The following is a 21,679-nucleotide window of genomic DNA, read 5'->3' as shown; positions in this document are numbered from 1 at the left end:
CTTTGTGTTATTCAAATATTCGGGTCTGATTATGTCGAGTTTATTATTTTGTTCCGAGCTTCTAGGTGGCCGAGGTATGGGTTACGTATCATAGCCCCCAAGCTTGCCTTGGTTTTAAATAGAATCAAAGCGAGCTTTATATGGATTTTGTGCATACCTCGGCCAGTTAGGTTTGGTATTTGTGCTGTGTCTGTAGCCCCCAAGCTCGGCTTGGTTCTATACGGAATTTGAAATGTTCCTGCATTTAATGTGTGTCTTGTCCTTCGCGCTATTCTGACTTGATGGATGTGAAACATGTCCCGCTTTCCTAGGTACCCTTGTCTGTTGGATTTGGATGAGAGTTAATGCTCTTTTTTTTTGACGATACAGATTAAATTCTGGTGGTTTTGTAACCGTTTGGTTGTATAGGTGTTATGTTTACTTGTACCTTTTGAGCTTATTTTGCTTTATTGCTGATTTTCCTTGAAGAAAAATTGTTTCCTCTTTTTCTGAGAAAGAGTAAAAAGGGTCAGTGTTGATTTTTCTTTTCTTACTTGTTATTTCCTTCTTGCTATTTATTCTGTCTCTTGATGGGGAAAGGGAATGAAAGTGACCCATGTGGTTGGGTTGATGCCAAGGTTAGAGGTTACTCTTCTCAATTCGATGATGATGAGTCTGTGAAATTGTTGGGGTCGGATTTATGCGTTAAGGAGGGGAGTAATTTTAGAATAGAATTATTACTTTGTCAAAAATATGACCGTGTATGTGACCAACTGAGTGACTGGTCCTTTTTCTACATGTATAGCTGTCTTTTTACAGAACTGGGTGTCAGGCATCATTTTACCGAGTTTGAGTGTGGGTATTGTATTGGTTAAATTGCGCTCCAACCCAGCTTCACCCAAATTCTTCGTGATTTGTTCAGGCCTTTGAAATATTAATGGAGGTTTTAGGTCATCCTCCCTCTCTCAGGTTGTTCTTTTCACTATTTCAAGCTAAAGGGGTGGGTCTAGGCTTGTGGGTGAATTTGAGTAGCAATCTCTGTCGAGCGATATTTGGCTTGTATAAATCCTAGTTCAAAGATTTTAAGTCTATGTTTGTCAAAATTAGGAGTATTCCTGACGAATTTTCCTTTTATCTGAAGGAACATCTTGTGGAGAAGTTCCCCTTGTCGTGGTGTCCGGAACCATACCAAGTGTTAGATGTAGATGATAGTTCCCTAATAATGATATTGTCATGGAGTTTCTATTTAAGTCTCTGGGTCCGAAAGGGTTGTTGTCAATTGCTGAACTGTTGAAGTGGGACACTGATAGGCAGGCTGTGTTGGATCATATAGGTAATTTTGAGTTTTGGTGTTCTGCGATTTCTTTTTGTTATCTGTTCTGATTATGCTTTGTGTTTTTATCTTTGTAGCCGAGAAAGCTCCCACAATCACCACTGCTGGGTTGAAGTCGTTTTGCAGCCAGCGTAGGAAAAATGAAAAGGAAGCCTCTACTAACATAGAGAAGGATGCTGCAGCTGCTGTTGTTCAATATAGTCCGAGTATAAAACCTAAGCGAAAGAGGGGTCAAGTGGAGGGTAGCGTTACGGAGGTGTTTGAGGGTAAGGAAGATTCGTGCCAAAATTTCTCTGTGCCAAACATACAATTATATTTAATATTTGATTAAACCAGTTGAACCCTGGTCGAACCCATAAATTATTAAACCAATAATTTTACCGGTTTATTGATCGGTCCGATTTTCACAACCTTGATTTTTCGTTTGGTCCTTAAAAAATATCACTGAAAAAGATATTTTAACAAAGAAGAAAAGATAAAATATTTTTAAATGTTTGTGTTTTAAAATAAAAAAATATAATTAAAAAAACTAGATATTTTCTTCAAAAACCCTACAAGAACCCTAATACCACAGCATGAGTTGCAAAACACCATAACTGACTCGACAAGGGTACTTTCTCTTCTTTCTCCTACTCTCTCAATCGGCTTTCTCACCAGTAGCGTGAATTCTGGCGGCGGAGAATAATACATCAGTGACTTAACAGCACTTATAGGTTCTTCTCTCTTTATTTTTGCTCTCTGACTCTGCTTTCTTTTTCCTTTCAGAATCTCATCCTCTGTTTACTGTTTCTCCTTATTTGGGTTTCTTCTTCTTCTTCCTATTTGTGTTGGCTGTTCACTGGTGATTAAGTTTAATTAGGATTTGACGATGTTAACTGCAAGTTCTGTTTTACTTTTACTTAGATTATTGAGGTGATTATGATGATGAATAGTTCTGACAGTATACGATTTCTTATTTTTGAACATTTGTATATGTGATATATAGATACAGAATGATGTTAGGTGTGTTTGTCCAAATAGCTCTTGATAACGTGCCATCTTGCATGTTGAATCATTGATACTTGTTATGATACTGGTGTTTATTGTGAATGAACTTTGATGTGATGCAGTTATAAATTTATTTAGTTTCAGCAATGTCATCATCTTCCGAAGACGAGTCAATATCCAAGATGGAAGAACAAGAGAATCAGAATAAAGAAATGAAGCATGAAAATGGAGTGCTTGATTAGATAATGAGCTTGGAAAGTGTGCCAACAAAGCTCCTTCCACATCTTGAGCTTCTCATGACCCGGGTCCTCTGCAACAACGATGCTCCTCAGCATGTAAAACCTTGCTATCTCTATGTTCATTTTTTATTTTAGTCTATTTTTTCCTTATGGTTCTCTCAAATCCATTTTGTAATTTTATTATTTTGGAATTTGTGTTCTGTGTTTGTATGATAGGTGTTAATGAGTTTCAATGAAAACTTGTAGTTTTTTTTCAGTTATTTCACTTTTTGAGTGATTAAGTAATAAGTATATGCTGGTTCTAAATTTTCTTTTCTTTTTCTTTTTTATCGGTTGCTTGCTATTTATGTTTTCCTATATTGATGTTTGTAGATAGATACCATACAGTATTCTGGTGCTTATGCAGCATTAGGTGTTGATAATAGCTTGCGGTTAGATAATTTCAGTCAAAACTTCAAAGTTGAAGTGAAGCAGCTCACAAATGATGACATAGAGTTTGATATGATTGGTATTGATCCTTCACTTGCCAATGCATTTCGAAGAATCCTTATACCAGAGGTGAAATGTTTATTTAATGCTTTCTTCAATATTTATAATCAGTATGTCAGACTTGTTTATCTTAAATATTGCATCATTTATAGTCCATTTTGAAGTGCTTTGGTACATTTGGTTGGGATATAAGGGTCCTTAATGATTCTTTTTTTCATAACTTTGATGTTCCTCTCTAGCCGATATTAAGAGGGATTTGCATCCATTGTTACATAGTGTACCCATGTAGGTCTTAGCTAACTCTCTCATATTTATTTGTGGATTTCGTATCCTCATCTTTATGCTATCTCCTCAATGAAATTTCTTTTTCTAATACAAAAAGTATTTATTTAATTTTTTTCACAATCTCATAGCCAAATATTACGTTCAAATAGTTGAAGGATGAATTCTAACCGGCTATTGTTTGTCTTTTTTTTTGTTGATGATGTCAAAAACAGGGATATGTTACTTTGCTTTGATGCTTTAGCCAAACAAAAATTTCTTTGGTAAACTGTGGACCAGAATTACCCCTGGGAGTGTATAACATCTTCTGGTAGTGTTATTTTCACCTTGATGTGTTGGCCTTTCATAGTTTCTTTCTCTCCAATTTTATGTTTTGCCATTAATAGTTTGATGGAGATTATCAAATTCTGACGTGATGGTTATAAATTTAGGTACCAACAATGGCTATTGAAAGAGTTTACATTGCAAACAATACATCACTTATACAAGATGAAGCTCTATCCCATAGATTAGGCCTCATACCAATAAGTGCTGATCCTAGGCTAATTGAATATCAAGGTCTGATTTTTATGTTGTCACCTAATTTGTTTCTGATTACGTAAATATCTTTCTTGTGTGATAGATAAAATTTTATATAGGTTGTTTTGCCATTTGTGTAGATCTCGTAATATGGCAAACTTGAATTTGTCTCTTTTTTTGTTGTGAATAGATAATGCTGGGGATGATAGGAATGAAAAGAATATCATTGTCTTCAAACTAAATGTTGCTTGCCATAAAGGACAGCCACGTATGACCGGTAAATGAGTTTGGCTCTTGCTTGATATTCAAATGTTGCACATGATATTGTGCGTGCACACAACTTGTAAATTTAAAGGGTGTGTGTGTGCACCAGAGTATGCGTGCGTACCTGTGTGTGCATACACATATTTTCAAAGATTTACAGGGTGCGCGTGCGCACAAGGGGGTGTGTACGCACAAGTAAAGATATGATCTTTGTTCAGAGCACACGCACATACCAAAAATCACAAATTCTGCAACATCACAGAATTTCAGATTTTCGACACCAACTTCCAACGATCATATCTTTTTCTACAAAATTTCGATTTCTACAAAATCTATACTATTTTAAAGCCCTTTAAATTATCTTTAATTTGATATAAAATTCAATCAAATTCAATAATTGTAGCTCAAGATATGATCCACCAAAGTTGGCCTAAAATCCATTTTTACCAAAAATACTAAAAACTCAACTTTACCAAAACTCTCAATTCAAGCAAAGTTACTCACAACCCAAACAATACCCAAAACAACACAAAAGTCCATACTAATCATTCATCAACTCAACCATCAATAATGTCCCAATTTCACTAATTCCACACCATCAAAATCATTAATCATCAACAATATCAACAAACCCTCATCAACAACAATAAATCACAACCTTCATCAAACCTCTATAATCATTAAAAATCAACAATCAATATCAATAATATCATGTATCCTACATCCCAAAACTCTATGTCATCATCACCCCACAACTTATATTCAAACATCAAATTCACACACAATTAAACATACATCCAAACATTCAATCCTATCTTAAGGTCAATTAGCCTAAGTTTCACGAAACATAATATATTACATAAAGAAAACTGAAACCATACCTTGGCTGATTGAGTAGAGACAGAGCTGATACCCGCAAGTACTGGTTATATTGTCATTCTTAAGCTTGAGTAGATTTAAAATGGCTTAAAAATGTACAAAAAAAGGCAAATAACATAGGTATCTGTTCATACTTTGACCCAAATAAATCATGACCAAGGACTCTACAAGGATCTTGTCATTCTAAAGAATCCCAATAAGCTTGCAGGTCCAATACAACAAGACTATGAATCCACCAACCCGACTTGTGTTAACAAACGTGGTTTATAACCCATGCTCAAACCTATTTGTGCAGTAAGCAAAGCTTGGTCATCCCGCTACTTCAGACACTATTTGCATATTATTACCCATCAGTCTTCACAACTTCAATAACCTCCCAAGATACAAGAAAAGAAAATTGTCCACTATCCATAAATAAAGTGGTGACCAAGTCATCACACTTTATAAATATCCTGTTCAACTCAAGTATTTCTTGATCTCAATTCACTTAAACTTGCATGAACTCTTGCTAATTTAAATATTAGAGTCCCTAGCATGTACTCCATACCATTATTCATACAAGAAATTTGAGGGATTCCTCCTCTCTAGTGGACAAATAAGAGATTTTAACTCAAAGGAGTCTGGACCTCACGTTTAGGTCCACTTCAAGTATTTCCTTAAAACAGTATCTTAAAACATAGTTTTTACCAGAATGTAGTCATAACTTTAGCCTATGTTTGGGAGTATTAAAAAAAGTAGCATAGAATGGAATGACTAGGTGAATCATGTTTGGAAAAACTTTTAGAAGAAGAAATGGCATGTTCAAGGTGGATTGGTGGAACAATATTCTGTTAAATATTACCTGTCATCCAAAATTAGTATTTTTTTACGAATAAACTACTAAAATAATACCCAAAAAATTTTAGCTTGACAAAAAGAAACTTGAAAGATGCAAAAAGATAAAATAACCCCAAAAAGATTTTAGAATTTGACAAAAACACCCAACATAAAAGCATGATATCCCATTGAATAGAAAATACTGACTTGGCTACCGAAAGTGTTGAGTGAGAGAACCCTAAATCCTAATTTTTCAAAATCCCATCCTTTACTTTTTTTTCCTTATTACCTTCCTTATCAAACAATCATGGAAGGTTTTTATCATCACCATCACCATCCCCATCCTTTCTTTTACACCTTCACCATCACCAATACTACCACCACCGCCATAGCAACAACAAGCACCTTTAACATTGCACCATGGATGAGCAACAGAATATGGAGCAAGCTTCCTCAGAGGCTCATCGATCGCATCCACGCCTTCTTTCCTTTTCCTTCTTTTTTCCGAGCTTGTTCTATATACAAAAGATGGTATGCCCTTCTCTTCAAGAACTCTTTTCTCGAATTGTACCTTCAAGTCTAACCCAAACACCACTGATTCATCTTCAACTACAAAATTCGCAAGAAAACTACATCTACAAGAACAACAACAACAACAATAGCGCCACTTCCACTTTCACTAACTACAACAATAAGGATTCACCGATCTCATGGAAGACCTTTTCTTAAAGGAGCAAGCAATTATGGATTCCATTGAGCAAGACAGTCTTACAAAGATACGGAAAGGATTTTGCATTGGAAGAAAAGGATGAAAGTCATTGAAGCTCTCATGGTTGATGATGAATGAACGGTTATGAGAATGGTTTTGGATTAGAAGAAAATGAGGAAACACTATTGGAGCTCTCTGTCCCATCACCGAAACTTTTTCGATTGATATATTAATGTTTTTCATTTATCATGACGTCATTTTTTTACGTTTGGGTATTTTTGTCAAATTTTAAAATCTTTTGAGAGTTAGTTCGGTGCTTTCACTATTTTGTCTTTCACGTTTAACAATCTTTCGAGTACCATTTTAGTAGTTTATCCTTTTTTTTCTTTGCAATTTAGGAGAATCAAGGAGAGAGAAAAAAACTCATACATTGTCATTCTTTTTAATCATAAAAGCTATTAAAGATCCAAAAAAAAGAATATCATGTTCCTCATCATTTATTTTTTTACCCTTCTTTTCTATTTCATTGTGAGTTAACAGTAACTAAAATAATTTAAAATTAAAACTTATATTGGATATCATATTTGAAATGATATTAGTATTAGATATCATGTTATTTTAATAAAAAATTAGTGAAATATTACCACTTGTGTACAATTAAATGAACATTGTAACGTTATTATTATAATATTGTTATTATAACGTTGTAACAAAAATCTAATTAAAATATACTCAAATAAATTAAATGTACTCAGTTATACTCTTGCATTTTATTATTCTATTTTTTGTTATTTTATTATCAATTTGATAGAAAAATAGATTCAAATCAATTTAACATAGGTTTTTTTCTCAATTATTTACAAAATTTTAATTATTCTCTCAATCTAAATACATAAAATTTTCAATTTTCACGTCCATAAAATTATTAATTTTGTAATTCTATATTTTTTATTTTAGTTAAATTTTCAAAATTTAATTAAAATTATTTGAAATCATTTAAATATAAATTAAAATGAGACTAAATATTGAAGTGAGAAATTTCACATTAAATTTTAAATTAAGTTTTATGGTCAAATAAATATGTTAGATGGTATTTTATAAAATCTAAAATAAAATAAAATTAAAATAATGCCTTAAAAATGCTCTAAGTAACTCTCTCCTTCAAGAACTTGGATACTTGGTTCTGAAAGTCGGATCAAACCGGTCGATCGAATCAATCCAGCCAAAAACTAGAAGGTTTTATAGTTCAGTCCAGCAAAAAAACTAGTGTTGTTAAAACCGGACTGAACTGGCCAGTTCGACCGAAAAACTGGTGAACCGGACTCTAAATCGGCCCAATCCGCTGATTGAACTGAACAAGGTTGAGAACTGGTACGAACCGGTCAAACCTGGAGTGAATCGGTAAAAATCGGTCAAACTCGATAATACTGGTCCGACCGAACTGCTGAAAGTTATAATTTTTAAAAATAAGTGGGGTGGGTTTCTGGTATGCAAAATTGTGATCGTTCATTCCTTGGTAACGGCGTCAAAAACTTAATACGCACGTTCATAATTTTAGTTCTTTGTCACAACTTTGCACAACTAATCGGCAAGTGCACTAGGTTGTCCAAGTAATAAACTTTACGTGAGTAAGGGTCGATCCCACGGAGATTGTCGGCTTGAAGCAAGCTATGGTCACCTAGTATATCTCAGTCAGGCAGATTCAAATGGTTATAGAGTTTTGATAATTAAAATATAATTAAAATATAAAATAGGATAGAAATACTTATGTAATTCATTGGTGAGAATTTCAGATAAGCGTATAGAGATGCTTTTGTTCCTCTTGAACCTCTACTTTCCTACTGTCTTCATCAAATCCTTCATACTCCTTTCCATAGCAAGCTTTATGTAGGGCATCACCGTTGTCAATGGCTACTTTCCATCCTCTCAGTGAAAATGGTCCAAAATGCACTGTCAACGCACGGCTAATCATCTGTCGGTTCTCGATCATACTGGAATAGGATTCAGTAATCCTTTTGCGTCTGTTATTACGCCCAACACTCGCGAGTTTGAAGCTCGTCACAGCCATCCCTTCCCAGACCCTACTCGGAATACCACAGATAAGATTTAGACTTTTCGGATCTCAAGAATGGCCGCCAATAATTCTAGCCTATACCACGAAGACTCTGATCGTCGATCAGGAGGCTAAGAGATACACATTCAAGCTTGTTTACATGTAGAACGGAAGTGTTTGTCAGGCATGCGTTCATAAGTGAGAATGATGATGAGCGTCACATAATCATCTCATTCATCATGTTCTTGTGTGCGAATGAATATCTTAGAGAAGAAATAGGCTTGAATTGAATAGAAAAACAATAGTACTTTGCATTAATTCATGAGGAACAGCAGAGCACCACACCTTAATCTATGGTGTGTAGAAACTCTACCGTGGAAAATACATAAGAACAAGGTCTAGGCATGGCCGAATGGCCAGCCTCACCAAATGGAATATGAATTCGAAAATAGGGAAAAAGACCCCTAGTACAATAGTAAAAAGTTCTACTTATACTAAACTAGTTACTAGGATTTACAGAGATAAGTAAATGATGTAGAAATCCAGTTCTGGGTCTAATTGGTGTGTGCTTGGGCTGAGCCTTGAGCTTTCATGTGTAGATACTCCTTTTGGAGTTAAATGCCAGTTTGTAACCTGTTTCTGGCGTTTAACTCTGCTTTGCAACCTATTTCTGGCGTTTAACTCTAGAATAGGGCAGAGAGCTGGCGTTGAACGCCAGTTTGTGTCGTCTAAACTCGGGAAAAGTATAAAATATTATATAATGCTGGAAAGCCTTGGATGTTTACTTTCCAACGCAATTGAGAGCGCGCCATTTGGACTTCTGTAGCTCCAGAAAATCCACTATGAGTGCAGGGAGGTTAGCATCCAACAACATCTGCAGTCCTTCTTCAGCCTCTGAATCTGATTTTTGCTCAAGTCCCTCAATTTCAGCCAGAAATTACTTGAAATTACAGAAAAATACACAAACTCATAGTAAAGTCCAGAAATGTGAATTTTATTTAAAAACTAATAAAAATATACTAAAAACTAACTAAATCATACTAAAAACTATGTAAAAATAATGCCAAAAAGCGTGTAAATTATCCGCTCATCACAACACCAACCTTAAATTGTTGCTTGTCCCCAAGAAATTGAAAATCAAATAGGATAAAAAGAAGAGAATATACTATAAATTCCAAAATATCAATGAAACTTAGCTCCAATCAGATGAGCGGGATTAGTAGCTTTTTGCCTCTGAACAGTTTTGGCATCTCACTTTATCCATTGAAGTTCAGAATGATTGGTATCTATAGGAACTTAGAATTTAGATAGTGTTATTGATTCTCCTAGTTCAGTATGTTGATTCTTGAACACAGCTACTTTATGAGTCTTGACTGTGGCCCTAAGCACTTTGTTTTCCAGTATTACCACCGGATACATAAATGCCACAGACACATAATTGGGTGAACCTTTTCAGATTGTGACTCAGCTTTGCTAGAGTCCCCAATTAGAGGTGTCCAGGGTTCTTAAGCACACTCTTCTTTTTGCTTTGGACCTTGACTTTAACCGCTCAGTCTCAAGTTTTCACTTGACACCTTCACGCCACAAGTGCATGGTTAGGGACAGCTTGGTTTAGCCGCTTAGGCCATGATTTTTATTCCTTTAGGCCCTCTTATCCACTGATGCTCAAAGCCTTGGATCCTTTTTATTACCCTTGCCTTTTGGTTTTAAGGGCTATTGGCTTTTTGCTCTTGCCTTTTGGTTTAAAGAGCTTTTGGCTTTTTCTGCTTGCTTTTTCTTTTTCTTTCTTTTTTTTTCGCCATTTTTCTTTTCTCTTTTTTTTTTTCCGCAAGCTTTTGTATTCACTGCTTTTTCTTGCTTCAAGAATCAATTTTATGATTTTTCAGATTATCAAATAACATTTCTCCTTTTTCATCATTCTTCAAGAGCCAACATATTTAACATTCATAAACAACAATATCAAAAGACATATGCACTGTTCAAGCATTCATTCAGAAAACAAAAAGTATTGTCACCACATCAAAATAATTAAACTAATTTCAAGGATGAATTCGAAACCATGTACTTCTTGTTTTTTTATTTTTAGAACAGTTTTCATTTAAGAGAGGTGATGGATTCATAGGACATTCATAGCTTTAAGACATAGACACTTAGACACTAATGATCATATAGTAAAGACACAAACATAAATAAAACATAAAGCATAGTAAATGAAAAATAGGAAAATAAGAACAAGGAGATTAAGGAACGGGTCCACCTTAGTGAGGGTGGCGTCTTCCTCTTCTTGAAGAACCAATGGTGCTCTTGAGCTCCTCTATGTCTCTTCCTTGTCTTTGTTGCTCCTCTCTCATAGCTCTTTGATCTTCTCTAATCTCATGGAGGATGATAGAGTGCTCTTGGTGCTCCATCCTTAGTTGTCCCATGTTGGAGCTTAATTCTCCTAGGGAAGTGTTTGCGAGATGATTTGGAGATTCCTCCCCCCGCAAATCCGCCGTGTATCATGTGGACATGCCTTTCTGGTGTATGAGGTGTCTATTCGGTTTGTCCGACATCCTCTGCTCTTCTTCTTTTTCTATGCTCATCGTCCCAGGTGGCTAGATACCGATCTAGCTTCCCCTCTCTTACTAATTTTTCTATGACATTTTTTAAATTGAAATACTTATTGGTGGAATGCCCGCGGATTCGATGATATTCACAATATTCAGCCCGATTTCCTCCTCCTTTTTTGCCTTTGAGTGCTCGGGCTGGAGGTATTTTTTCAGTGTTGCAAACCTCTCTGTAGACATCCACAAGAGACACATGAAGGGGGGTGTAATTGTGGTATTTTTTATTCTCTCTCCATGTCGATCTTCCTTCTTTTGGATTCTTTGTCTTTGTCCCGGGAGGTGAATCCAGATTTTGAGGTCTCTCCTAGTCGAGAGCTTTTCTCCATGTTGATGTACTTCTCTGCTCATTCTTGCACTTTATTTAGAGATAAAGGGTCCCTCTCGCAAGCCATTAATGAGGCCCATAATGGCGGCCTCTGTTGGTAGTTTTGTATGTCCAGGCACGTTTTGTTGAATCTTTCCATGTAGTTGCGGAGGGTTTTCCGTTCTCCTTGCCTGATTCCTAATAGACTTAGAGCGTGCTTTGCCTTGTCTTTTTGGATGGAGAATCTCGCCAAAAATTTCTTGGCCAAGTCGTCGAAACTCGAGATGGACCTAGGAGGTAGATTGTCGAACGATCTAATTGCCGTCTTTGTTAAAGTAGTCGGAAAGGCTTTGTAACGAACTGCATCTGAGGCGTCGGTGAGGTACATTCTACATCTGAAATTGCTGAGATGATGGCCGGGATCTATAGTGCCATCGTATAAGGTCATATCTGGGAGTTTAAAGTCCTTTGGGATTTTGTTCTTGATGATCTCCTTGGTGAATGGATCTTGTTCCTTGCGGGAGTTGTCCTCATGAGGGGGATCGGTTGGCTTTGGTCTTGAGATCAGCTTCGAGTTTTAGGAGTTTGTCCTCCAATTCCTGGTGTCGCCTTATCTCCCTTTGTAGGTCTTTCTCAGCCTCCCGTTGATGTAAAGCTTCTTTTTCCAGTTGTTTTAAACAGTCTTGAAGTGCCTCCATGGCTCCCACATTTGAAGAATTCTTTTCGTTGTTAAGTTGAGGAGTATCCTTTGGTGTAGTGTCTGCATTTTTGTGTGGCGTTCTATCCTCTAGACCTGAATCGTGGTTGTTGTTGTGGTTATCCGCCATAGTGATGGGATGACTTCCAGGTTCCCCAGCAACGGCACCAATGTTCCGAGGGTTACCTGAAACTGTAGGTCGATCTCAGACGAGATCTTCTGTATTGGTCGGCACTGTTGAGTCCGACTTGATGATGGTAGCTAGAGCCATAGTGTTCGACTTGTTGGACTTGGTGGTGGTGCTGATCCTTCGTCGCCGGAGGGTGGTGGTACCTGCAAGGGACTCCGATGCTTAAGTTAGCAAGGGTATTAAGCAGGTTTTTAGTAAAATCAGAGTATGAGTTATACCTGGGTGCTCCAGTGTATTTATAATGGTGTGGAGTGACCTTTCTGGAGATAAGATAGTTATCTTATCTTATCTTATCTTCAAGGGAACCGCCTTTATCTCTATAGGCTTGGACTGCCTTAGGATTTGGGTCGTGTTCCTCTGTTGGGCCTTTTTTGGGCTCTTCCTGGTGATTTGGCAGAGCCTTTTGAGAAGAGGTCGGTAGCTTGACCTGAAGAGGTCAGTCGCTTTATCTGTAGAACATCCCGAGTCGGACAGCGCGACCCAGGGTATGAACATGTCTCAATGTTTGGAAGTGGATATGGGTCTTTGGGACACGTCTTGTTCAAGTCAGTGTAATAGACGTACATCCTCCACTTGCCATTTTGCTTTTTGACCAACACCACATTTGCCAGCCATGCCGGATATTTAATCTCTTTGATGAAGCCGGTTTCTAGGAGGGCTTGTACTTGCTCTTCCACCACTTGGGCCCATTCAGGTCCGAGCTTCCGTCTTCTTTGCTGAACAGGTCGCGATCCAGGGTACACTGATAGCTTATGCAACATGAGTTCGGGATCTATCCAATGGTGTGAACTTCCTTGCTTTTTTCTCTCAGGTTCAGGCTTTCATTATAGCACTTCCTTGCCAATTTCTGGTCTCCCTGATGGTTGCAATTCCCTCTAGTGTTGGCAATTTCATGCAAAGGTGGGGGATAGACACCACTGCTCCAAACCGATTTAGGGTAGTTCTGCCTATTAAAGCATTGTAGGCCAAACCCATATCGACGACTATGAAGTCGATACTCAGAGTTTTGGACTTCGCCCTTTTTCCAAAATTTGTATGTAGGGGTACGAATCCTAGTGGCTTTATCGGTGTATCCCCCAGCCCATATAAGGTATCAGGGTAAGCTCTTTATTCCTTTTCATCCAACCCCAGCTTATCAAACACTGGCTTGAATAGGATATCAGCCGAGCTCCCCTGATCCATCAGGGTTTTGTGTAGATGGGCATTGGCAAGGATCATGGTTATCACAACTAGATTGTCATGTCTAAGAATGATGCCTTGCCCATCTTCTTTAGTGAAAGAGATTGTTGGGAGGTCGAGAGCTTCGCCCCCGACCTAGTAGACTTCCTTCATGTGCCTTTTGCGAGATGACTTTGTGAGACCACCTCCAGCAAACTGGTCCACGAAATCACAATCACACTTTTGCAATTCCGCACAACTAACCGCAAGCGCACTGGGTCATCCAAGTAATACCTTACGTGAGTAAGGGTCGATCCCATGGAGATTGTCGGCTTGAAGCAAGCTATGGTTATCTTGTAATTCTTAGTCAGGATATCTGTAATAATGCTGAGTTTCACTTTTGAAAAGTAAAAGAACATAAAATAAATAATACTTGTTATGCAGTAATGGAGAACAGGTTGAGGTTTTGGAGATGCTCTGTCTTCTGAATCTCTGCTTTTCTACTGTCTTCTTATTCACGCACGCAAGGCTCCTTCCATGGCAGGCTGTATGTTGGTGGATCACCGTTGTCAATGGCTACCATCCGTCCTCTCAGTGAAAATGGTCCAAATGTGTTGTCACCGCACGGCTATTTATCTGTCGATTCTCACTCATGTCGGAATAGGATCCATTGATCCTTTTGCATCTGTCACTATGCCCAACACTCGCGAGTTTGAAGCTCGTCACAGTCATCCTATCCCAGATCCTACTCAGAATACCATAGACAAAGTTTAGACATTCCGGATCTCAAGAATGCTGCCAATTGGTTCTAGTTTATACCACGAAGACTCTGATCTGAACCAGGAGGCTAAGAGATATGCACTCAATCTAAGGTAGAACAGAGGTGGTTGTCAGGTATGCGTTCATAGGTTGAGAATGGTGATGAGTGTCACGGATCATCACATTCATCAGGTTGTAGTGCGAGTGAATATCTTAGAATAGAAACAAGAGTGATTGAATAGAAAACAGTAGTAATTGCATTAATCCCTTGAAACACAGCAGAGCTCCTCACCCACACCCATGGGGTTTAGAGACTCATGCCGAAAGAAATACAATATGAAGTGTAAAAATATCATGAGGTATAAAATGAATCACTAAAAGTGGTTTTTATAATAAACTAGTGACCTAGGGTTACAGAAAATGAGTAAGCTAGGATAGTTAGTGTAGAAATCCACTTCCAGGGCCCATTTGGTGTGTACATGGGCTGAGCATTGAAGCTTTCACATGTATAGACTTTTCTTAGAGTTAAACGCCAGCTTTTGTGCCAGTTTAGGCGTTCAACTCCAGCTTTTATGCCAGTTCTGGCATTTAACGCCAGAATAGGGTAGAAAGTTGGCGTTTAAACGCCAGTTTGCGTCCTCAAAACTCGGGCAAAGTATGAACTATTATATATTGCTGGAAAGCCCAGGATGTCTACTTTCCAAAAAATTGAGAGCGCACCAATTGGGCTTGTGTAGCTTGAGAAAATCCATTTCGAGTGCAGGAGGGTCAGAATCCAACAGCATCTGTAGTCCTTTTTCAGCCTCTGAATAAGATTTTTACTCAGGTCCCTCAATTTCAGCCAAAAAATATCTGAAATTACAGAAAAATACACAAACTCATAGTAAAGTCCAGAAATGTGATTTTTGAATAAAAAATAATAAAAACATAATAAAAACTAACTAAAATATACTAAAAACATACTAAAAATAATGCCAAAAAGTGTATAAATTATCCGCTCATCACAAACCCTCCTGAGATCATGTGTATGTGTCTTTCCAGGATCTGTGGTGTCGGGTGATAAACCCCATTTTTAGGGTTTATCTTGTGTTGAATTTAGAGTATTTTGATATACTTTTCTCACTTTTAGCCAATGAATTAGCATGGTTTTTTTATCTCTCCCATATTTGTGCTTGAATGTAAAAACATGCTTTCTGAGCCTTTATTTTGTAATTTTAATTCATCCTTGATTCCATAAGATGCCTGATGTGCTTGCTAGGAATCTCAGGATAAAATAGGCTAGGCATGGATCAAAGGAGCAAAGAAGGAAGCATGCAAGTGGAGAGAAGCACAAAAAGCCAAAGAATTGATCTCGGCCAAGGACGCGCACGCGCACAAGGCGCTCGCGCGCATATTGGGATATTAGCCACGGACGCGTACGCATACCGTACGCATCCGCGCCGAAGGCAGCACGTGATTTTTAAATAGAACTCGTGCCCAGCGATTTTTGGAAAGTTGTGGGCCTAGTTGCAACCAATTTTGGCGCCAAAGTACTTTAAAGGACCAAGGATTGAAGGGGAAGGCATGTTATGTTTCATTAGGACTTTAGATATAGTTTAGAGTTAGTTTTCTAGAGAGAGAAGCTCTCACTTCTCTCTAGAATTAGGATTAGGTTTAGGTTAATCTCTCCTCTTAGATCTAGGTTTAATTCATGCTTTAATTCACTTTTCCTTTATCAATTCTTACTCTTCTCTTCTTCCTCTTTCTAGTTTTGTGCTTTAATCATTGTAATTCTTCACTTTGTTGTGGATGTAGTGTTGTTCTTTTGTTTTCTTTCAATAAAGCAATTTGAGGTAATTCATGATAATTGTGATTTCCTTGATTGTTGTTGTTAATTCTTTGCATTCAATTGTAGTTAGAATTCATTCATGTTGTAATTTACTATATTTCTCTTTTGTGCCTTCCAAGTGTTTGATGAAATGCTTGGAGGGATGTTAGAGTAGAATTTTATGTTCTAGACTTGAGAAGGTAACTTAGGATTTCTTGAGTTACTAGTGTCCAAGTGATTGATAATTGATAGCCATTGACTCTAGCCTTCATTAATCCAAATAGTGAAAAGCTAGGACTTATGGACTTGGATTGATATAACTCACTTGACTCTTCTTTGCTATTTGATTAAAGGATAACTAAGTGGGATTAATCTTTGCAACTACCATACTTGTGGTTAATGATGATGATAAAGACCCTTGACAACCAAACCTTGCCAAGACCATTTTGTTAATAAAATTTCCATACCATTTACTATTCATATTTCTCATCTAAAACCCCAAAATAAACAAGTCTATAACCAATAACAAGAACACTACCCTGCAAGTCCTTTAAGAGACGACCCGAGGTTTAAATACTTCGGTTTATAGATTTTAGGGGTTTGTACTTGTGACAAACAAAATTTTTGTATGAAAGGATTATTGTTGGTTTAGAGACTATACTTTACAACAAGATTTCATTAGTAGAATTCTAAACCGTCAAAAATCCAATCATCAAAATGGCGCCGTTGCCGGGGAATTGCAATGGTGTTGTGTTATTGGTTATTGTACATATGTGAATATTGTAAATAGCTTGTCTTTTGCTTGTTTACTAGATTTTGTTAGCTTTATTTTGTTTTTCCACTATGAATTCTCACTTTGGCGATGAGTTTGGTCCTAATTGTGTTGTAGGAAATATGAACTTCAATGATAACATGTACCAAGGATGGAACACTCCAAGATGGGAGGAGCCTTAAGGAATTGATCACTCCTATTGGCAACAACCTCTGGACACTTATAGGTATAATTCACATCCTAATGCATGTCAATTCAATGGCTATGGTGAATCTTTTTGCGATAATCAACCACCACTATATGCCTATGAACCCTATCCTCAACAAGAGGCTCAACTATACTCACAAGCCCCTTTCTACCAAGTACCTTTATGTAACACTTATCCATCATATGACCAATCACCCACACCACATCCTTGTGATAATTATGAGCAAGAACCCTTAGAACCACCACAACACTATCAAGATTACTACCAAGAACCACCTCAAAGCACACTACCTCCACACCCTTACCAAGAGAAACCACCTTCTTATTATGAACCCTCTTTCCAAAATAATGAACTTCCCTACTTACCCCAAGCCCCAATAGACGATTCTCTCACTTTGTTACTCCAAAGATAAGAAGTCATGAAGCGGGATACATTTGAGTTTGTGACTAATTTGACCAAGGTGGTGCACGCTTTAGCCCACCAATGTTTGAATACTCAAGTTGTCTCCGTAGCCCCATGTGAAAAGCCTAAGGAAGAGCAAAGCATGGAGAAGATATCGGAAAACCCAGTGAAAAAGGAAGAATCGGTAGCAGTGGAGCAATTGGAGAAGCCTATGGTTCTTGAAACAAAGGAGGAAGTGGTCCAAGATCTAAGAGATGTGGAACCACCATGTGAATCTCAACAACTTCCAGAACATATCAAGATTGAAGAATATGAGGAAGTCAATCAAGAAATAGATTCAATCATGGAGAAATGTCTATCTATAATTGAATTTCTTCCTAGTAGACATAGAGTTGGAATAAGAGAAGAGTGTGCACAACCTCCCATACCCTTGGTGAACAATGAAGAAGAGAATGAATTGAAAGAGAGCTACCAAGGAGAAAAAGTTGGCATGGTGTATCTTGAAATTGAAGAATATGAAGAGATTGATCAAGAAATGGATTTATTCATCAATGAATTCCTATCCAAAATTGAAGCACCTCCCATGGGCAAGAAACCGAAGTTCTTGAAGATAACACCAAGCCAAGTAATAATAGGGAAAATGTTGAAATTGAAGAAATTGGTCAAGAGGTGGAAATACACAAGGAAGAGCACAAGGAAGTAGACCTTGTATTGTCTAAGTGTGGGGAGGTCTCCCTTCCCGAGTCACCATCCAACACGACATTCAAGTGGGTAAAATTCTTATCCCTAAGCTTTACTTTCTCGCTTGAATATGGTTTGATTGAAACGGATGGACAACTTAGAGCTCTTTGTGGAATTAAAAGTGAGAACGAGTTGTGTAGTGGTTGCAAGTTAGGAATTAGGCTCATTAAGGTCAAAGCTTCAAGGTATAGGAATGATGATTGGAAGAATGCCACTTTACAAGGGTCTCGACGGAAGACTTGGTGTGTTAAAGAGAATTCTATATGTCAACCACACAGAAAGAAAGAGTATGAAGATCAAGCTGAAGATGGGTGCAAAGATAAGATATGGGATCCCAGTTCGCTATGTGAAGACCAACTATGGGGACTCATATCTTGGGTGGAACTTCACCCAAGCTTAGTGAAGATGGTTGGAAATTCTATCAACCAATTGAGAAGCAAAGATCCTTGGAGATTCAAGGATGAGTACAAGCACAAGCCACCATGACAATAAACTCCTCAAAATGTCCAACTTAAGGACTTAAACTAAAAGTGCTAGGTGGGAGACACCCCACCATGGTAAACTCTTCCCAATCTCTTTTAGTTTTATTTGATAAATGGTTTAAGTTGCCATTGTAAGTAAATCTTCATTTCATATAGATTTGTTTGTATAAATTGATTGTTAGCATAGTCACATGTATGTTGTGCTTAGTAGTAGATGAAAAAAATCAAATTGAAATTTTTTGTGAATTGTGTGATTTTTTTGATTGAATAAAGAGTTGTAGGGAGCTCTTGGGCAAAAAATTTTTTCTGCTTATTGGAAAAAAAAAGAAGAGGGGGAAATGACGCGTGCGCATGCTGTACGCGCACGCGTCCATGAGCGGATACACCACCATACATTTTCCAAAGAGTTGGGCCGCTCTTAGGCGAACATTGTGCTTTTAGCCCAACTCGCTCCACATGGACGCGCATACCGTGCGTGCACGCCCATGCACCCTTAGGGGAAAGCACGCAGAAGCGTACTTGCCGTGTACGCGTCCCTAGGCTAATAGCAGCAGCCCATACACTCCCCCGAGAGTCATGCTGATGCTGGGCCAACACTAAGATCCTGGCCCAACCTCCATCACGCGGACGCGCACTGCGCGCCTTCGCGCCCATGAGTCTATTAGAGTATGCGTGCGCTCGCACACTTACCGCGTGCGCGCAGATCCAGTGATGCAACTTCCAGGCCAAGGACCTGAGAGTTGTGCCAACTTTGGGCCAACATTAAGCCTCCAGCCCAACTCACCTAGCACGCGTAAGCGCTCAAGGCGCGCACGTGTTGGCTTTTAAATTGTGTAACCCATTTGACTTAATTTGGTTTTCTCTTCCTTGGGTTTATGTTACACAAAAATGCATTTCACACTCGTCACACCAATTATTACATAGCTAGTAACCATGACATTGATGATATCCTTTCAATTGATTGCTCCTCTTGCAATTTCATATTTCATCATCAATGACGGCTTTGCCCTCTTCGATGTGAGCATCCTTGCTTTCTAAGCTTTGTGAACCATCATACCGCTAACCTTTGAACTAGATTTTCTAACTTCTAACTTGTTCACCTAGCTAACTTTTCTCTTGGTTTTAAACTAACCATTGGCCTTTCTTTTGGGTATGATGCTCATTGGGCTTAATAAACAAGCATGATATGTCTAATACTTCAATTCTTGGTTTATGGCTATGTTTTCTGTGCTTACTTGCTATCCAAGTTTTCTGTTTTCTTTCACATCATGGTTGCTCGCCATCCATCTTACATCCTGAGAATGTCTTACTTGCTATTTGCCTACTTGCTTAATTGCTTATTCTAATTTTCAGGATGTCGGACAAAGGAAAGGCCGTAGCCACTACTTCCAAGAAAAGGAAGCACTCTAAGACCTCTACCCCTTCTCCCTATGCAAATTATGCTAAGAATCCGTTGAGTGAGACGGATAAGGAAAATTAGTTACTACCTTCCACCGACCCCATAAAACTCCCAAACCTTTATTGTGAGCTTCGCTTCCCAAATTATCGGAAAAAGAACTTGAATATTGAGAAGAAACTAGTCCTCCCCAATGATGACGCGCCATCACTAGCCGCATTCTAGAGTTAGGTTTGGACTTTGTTGATAGGGATCTGGGGAACATTAACATCTCATTGGTCAAAGAGTTCTACTGCAACTTCTTCCGTGCCACTCTTGATTCCGTACAGCTTAGGGGTAGAGAGGTTATGATTACTGAGGCTGCCATTGAGGAGGCATTGCAGTGCCGACACCTTACTGATGACACCTGCGCTCATCAGCAGGCAGACACAGCTATCCACTGCAAGACTTTTAACTATGAGGCACTTAAGCGAGTGATTGCCATACCAGATGCTCCATGGGTAATGGATTCGGGCAACACAAAGCCCAAAGAGATGCTTTTTGCTCATTTGACTAGAGAGGCTAAGACTTGGCAGATGATCTTCGCCCACTATGTCCTGCCCACTACCCACTTTTCTGAGATCCCGATAGACATGTTGACCCTGATTAGCTGTGTCATGGAGGGTAAGGAGGTATATTTCCCCCAATTGATCTGGCAGAGCATGTGGCGAGCACACATCTGTGGCCTACTCCCATTTCCTATATTGGTTACTAGCATGGCCACTCTAACTGATGTTCCTTGACAGGATGATGATGTGACACCACCACCCCCGGAGGACGACGACAAGGAGGTTACTATTCCTTGGGGTGGCTGGGTGCACGAGAAGCCCCCAGCTAGACGCTGTTCTAGGGCTAGAGCGGTTGTGGAGGCAGCTAAACCTTCCCCCTCCACAGCAGCAGCCCCATCCTCTTCTACAGCCCCTTCAGCCTCAGCAGCCCATGTGCCACCACCGTAAGCACCTGAGCTGACATACCTATTGGTTCAGCGTCTTTTTTGGTTCATGGAGCGTAGCAACCGCCAACTCATGCGCTGCCTGGATTGGATTGACCAGGTGTTTATCTCCTAGAGTATCGAGCTACCTCCACTCCCGGATTCTCCAGCCTCTGATGAGCAGGATCAGGAGGAAGAGCATATAGCAGAGCCAACTCAGTAGGATGCACCCGCAGCGACACATGACACCACAGAAATCCAGTAGCCCCCTGAGACATCTCAGCCAATACCACAGCCACAGCCAAAGCCAGAGCCTACCAGTGTACCTCTCCCTGATCCTCAGGATTAGCATCGAAGACGATGCTTGATCTTAAGTGTGGGAAGGTTGCCGGTGGCACCATTAGAGGACCGGTGAAATCTTTCGACTATTTCCTAGTTATATTGCCTAGTTATCTTATTTTGCACACTTTTGTATATATTTGGCATTTTGGTTTATTTTGGATACTTTTACCTTAGTTGTTGCATACCTTATCATTTTGGATTTTAGATATTTTGGATGCTAGATTTCATACTTTTAGTTGGATTTTTCTTTATATGGTTATCTTTTTAGCTTATGGTTGTGATTAGAAGTTGTTGCG

The 21,679-nt window shown here is 38.6% G+C and overlaps 1 pseudogene; it reads left to right on the top strand.

The window, feature by feature from the left end:
- The first annotated feature begins 1,212 nt into the window (after positions 1-1,212).
- On the top strand, positions 1,213-4,113 carry LOC130962663 (uncharacterized; annotated as a pseudogene).
- Positions 4,114-21,679: the final 17,566 nt, after the last annotated feature.

This window comes from Arachis stenosperma, chromosome 2 (genome assembly GCF_014773155.1).
Source record: "Arachis stenosperma cultivar V10309 chromosome 2, arast.V10309.gnm1.PFL2, whole genome shotgun sequence".
NCBI classification, from domain to species: Eukaryota; Viridiplantae; Streptophyta; class Magnoliopsida; order Fabales; family Fabaceae; genus Arachis; species Arachis stenosperma.
The sequence above is the reverse complement of the archived record's forward strand: the minus strand, read 5'-3'. Positions and strand labels throughout refer to the sequence as shown.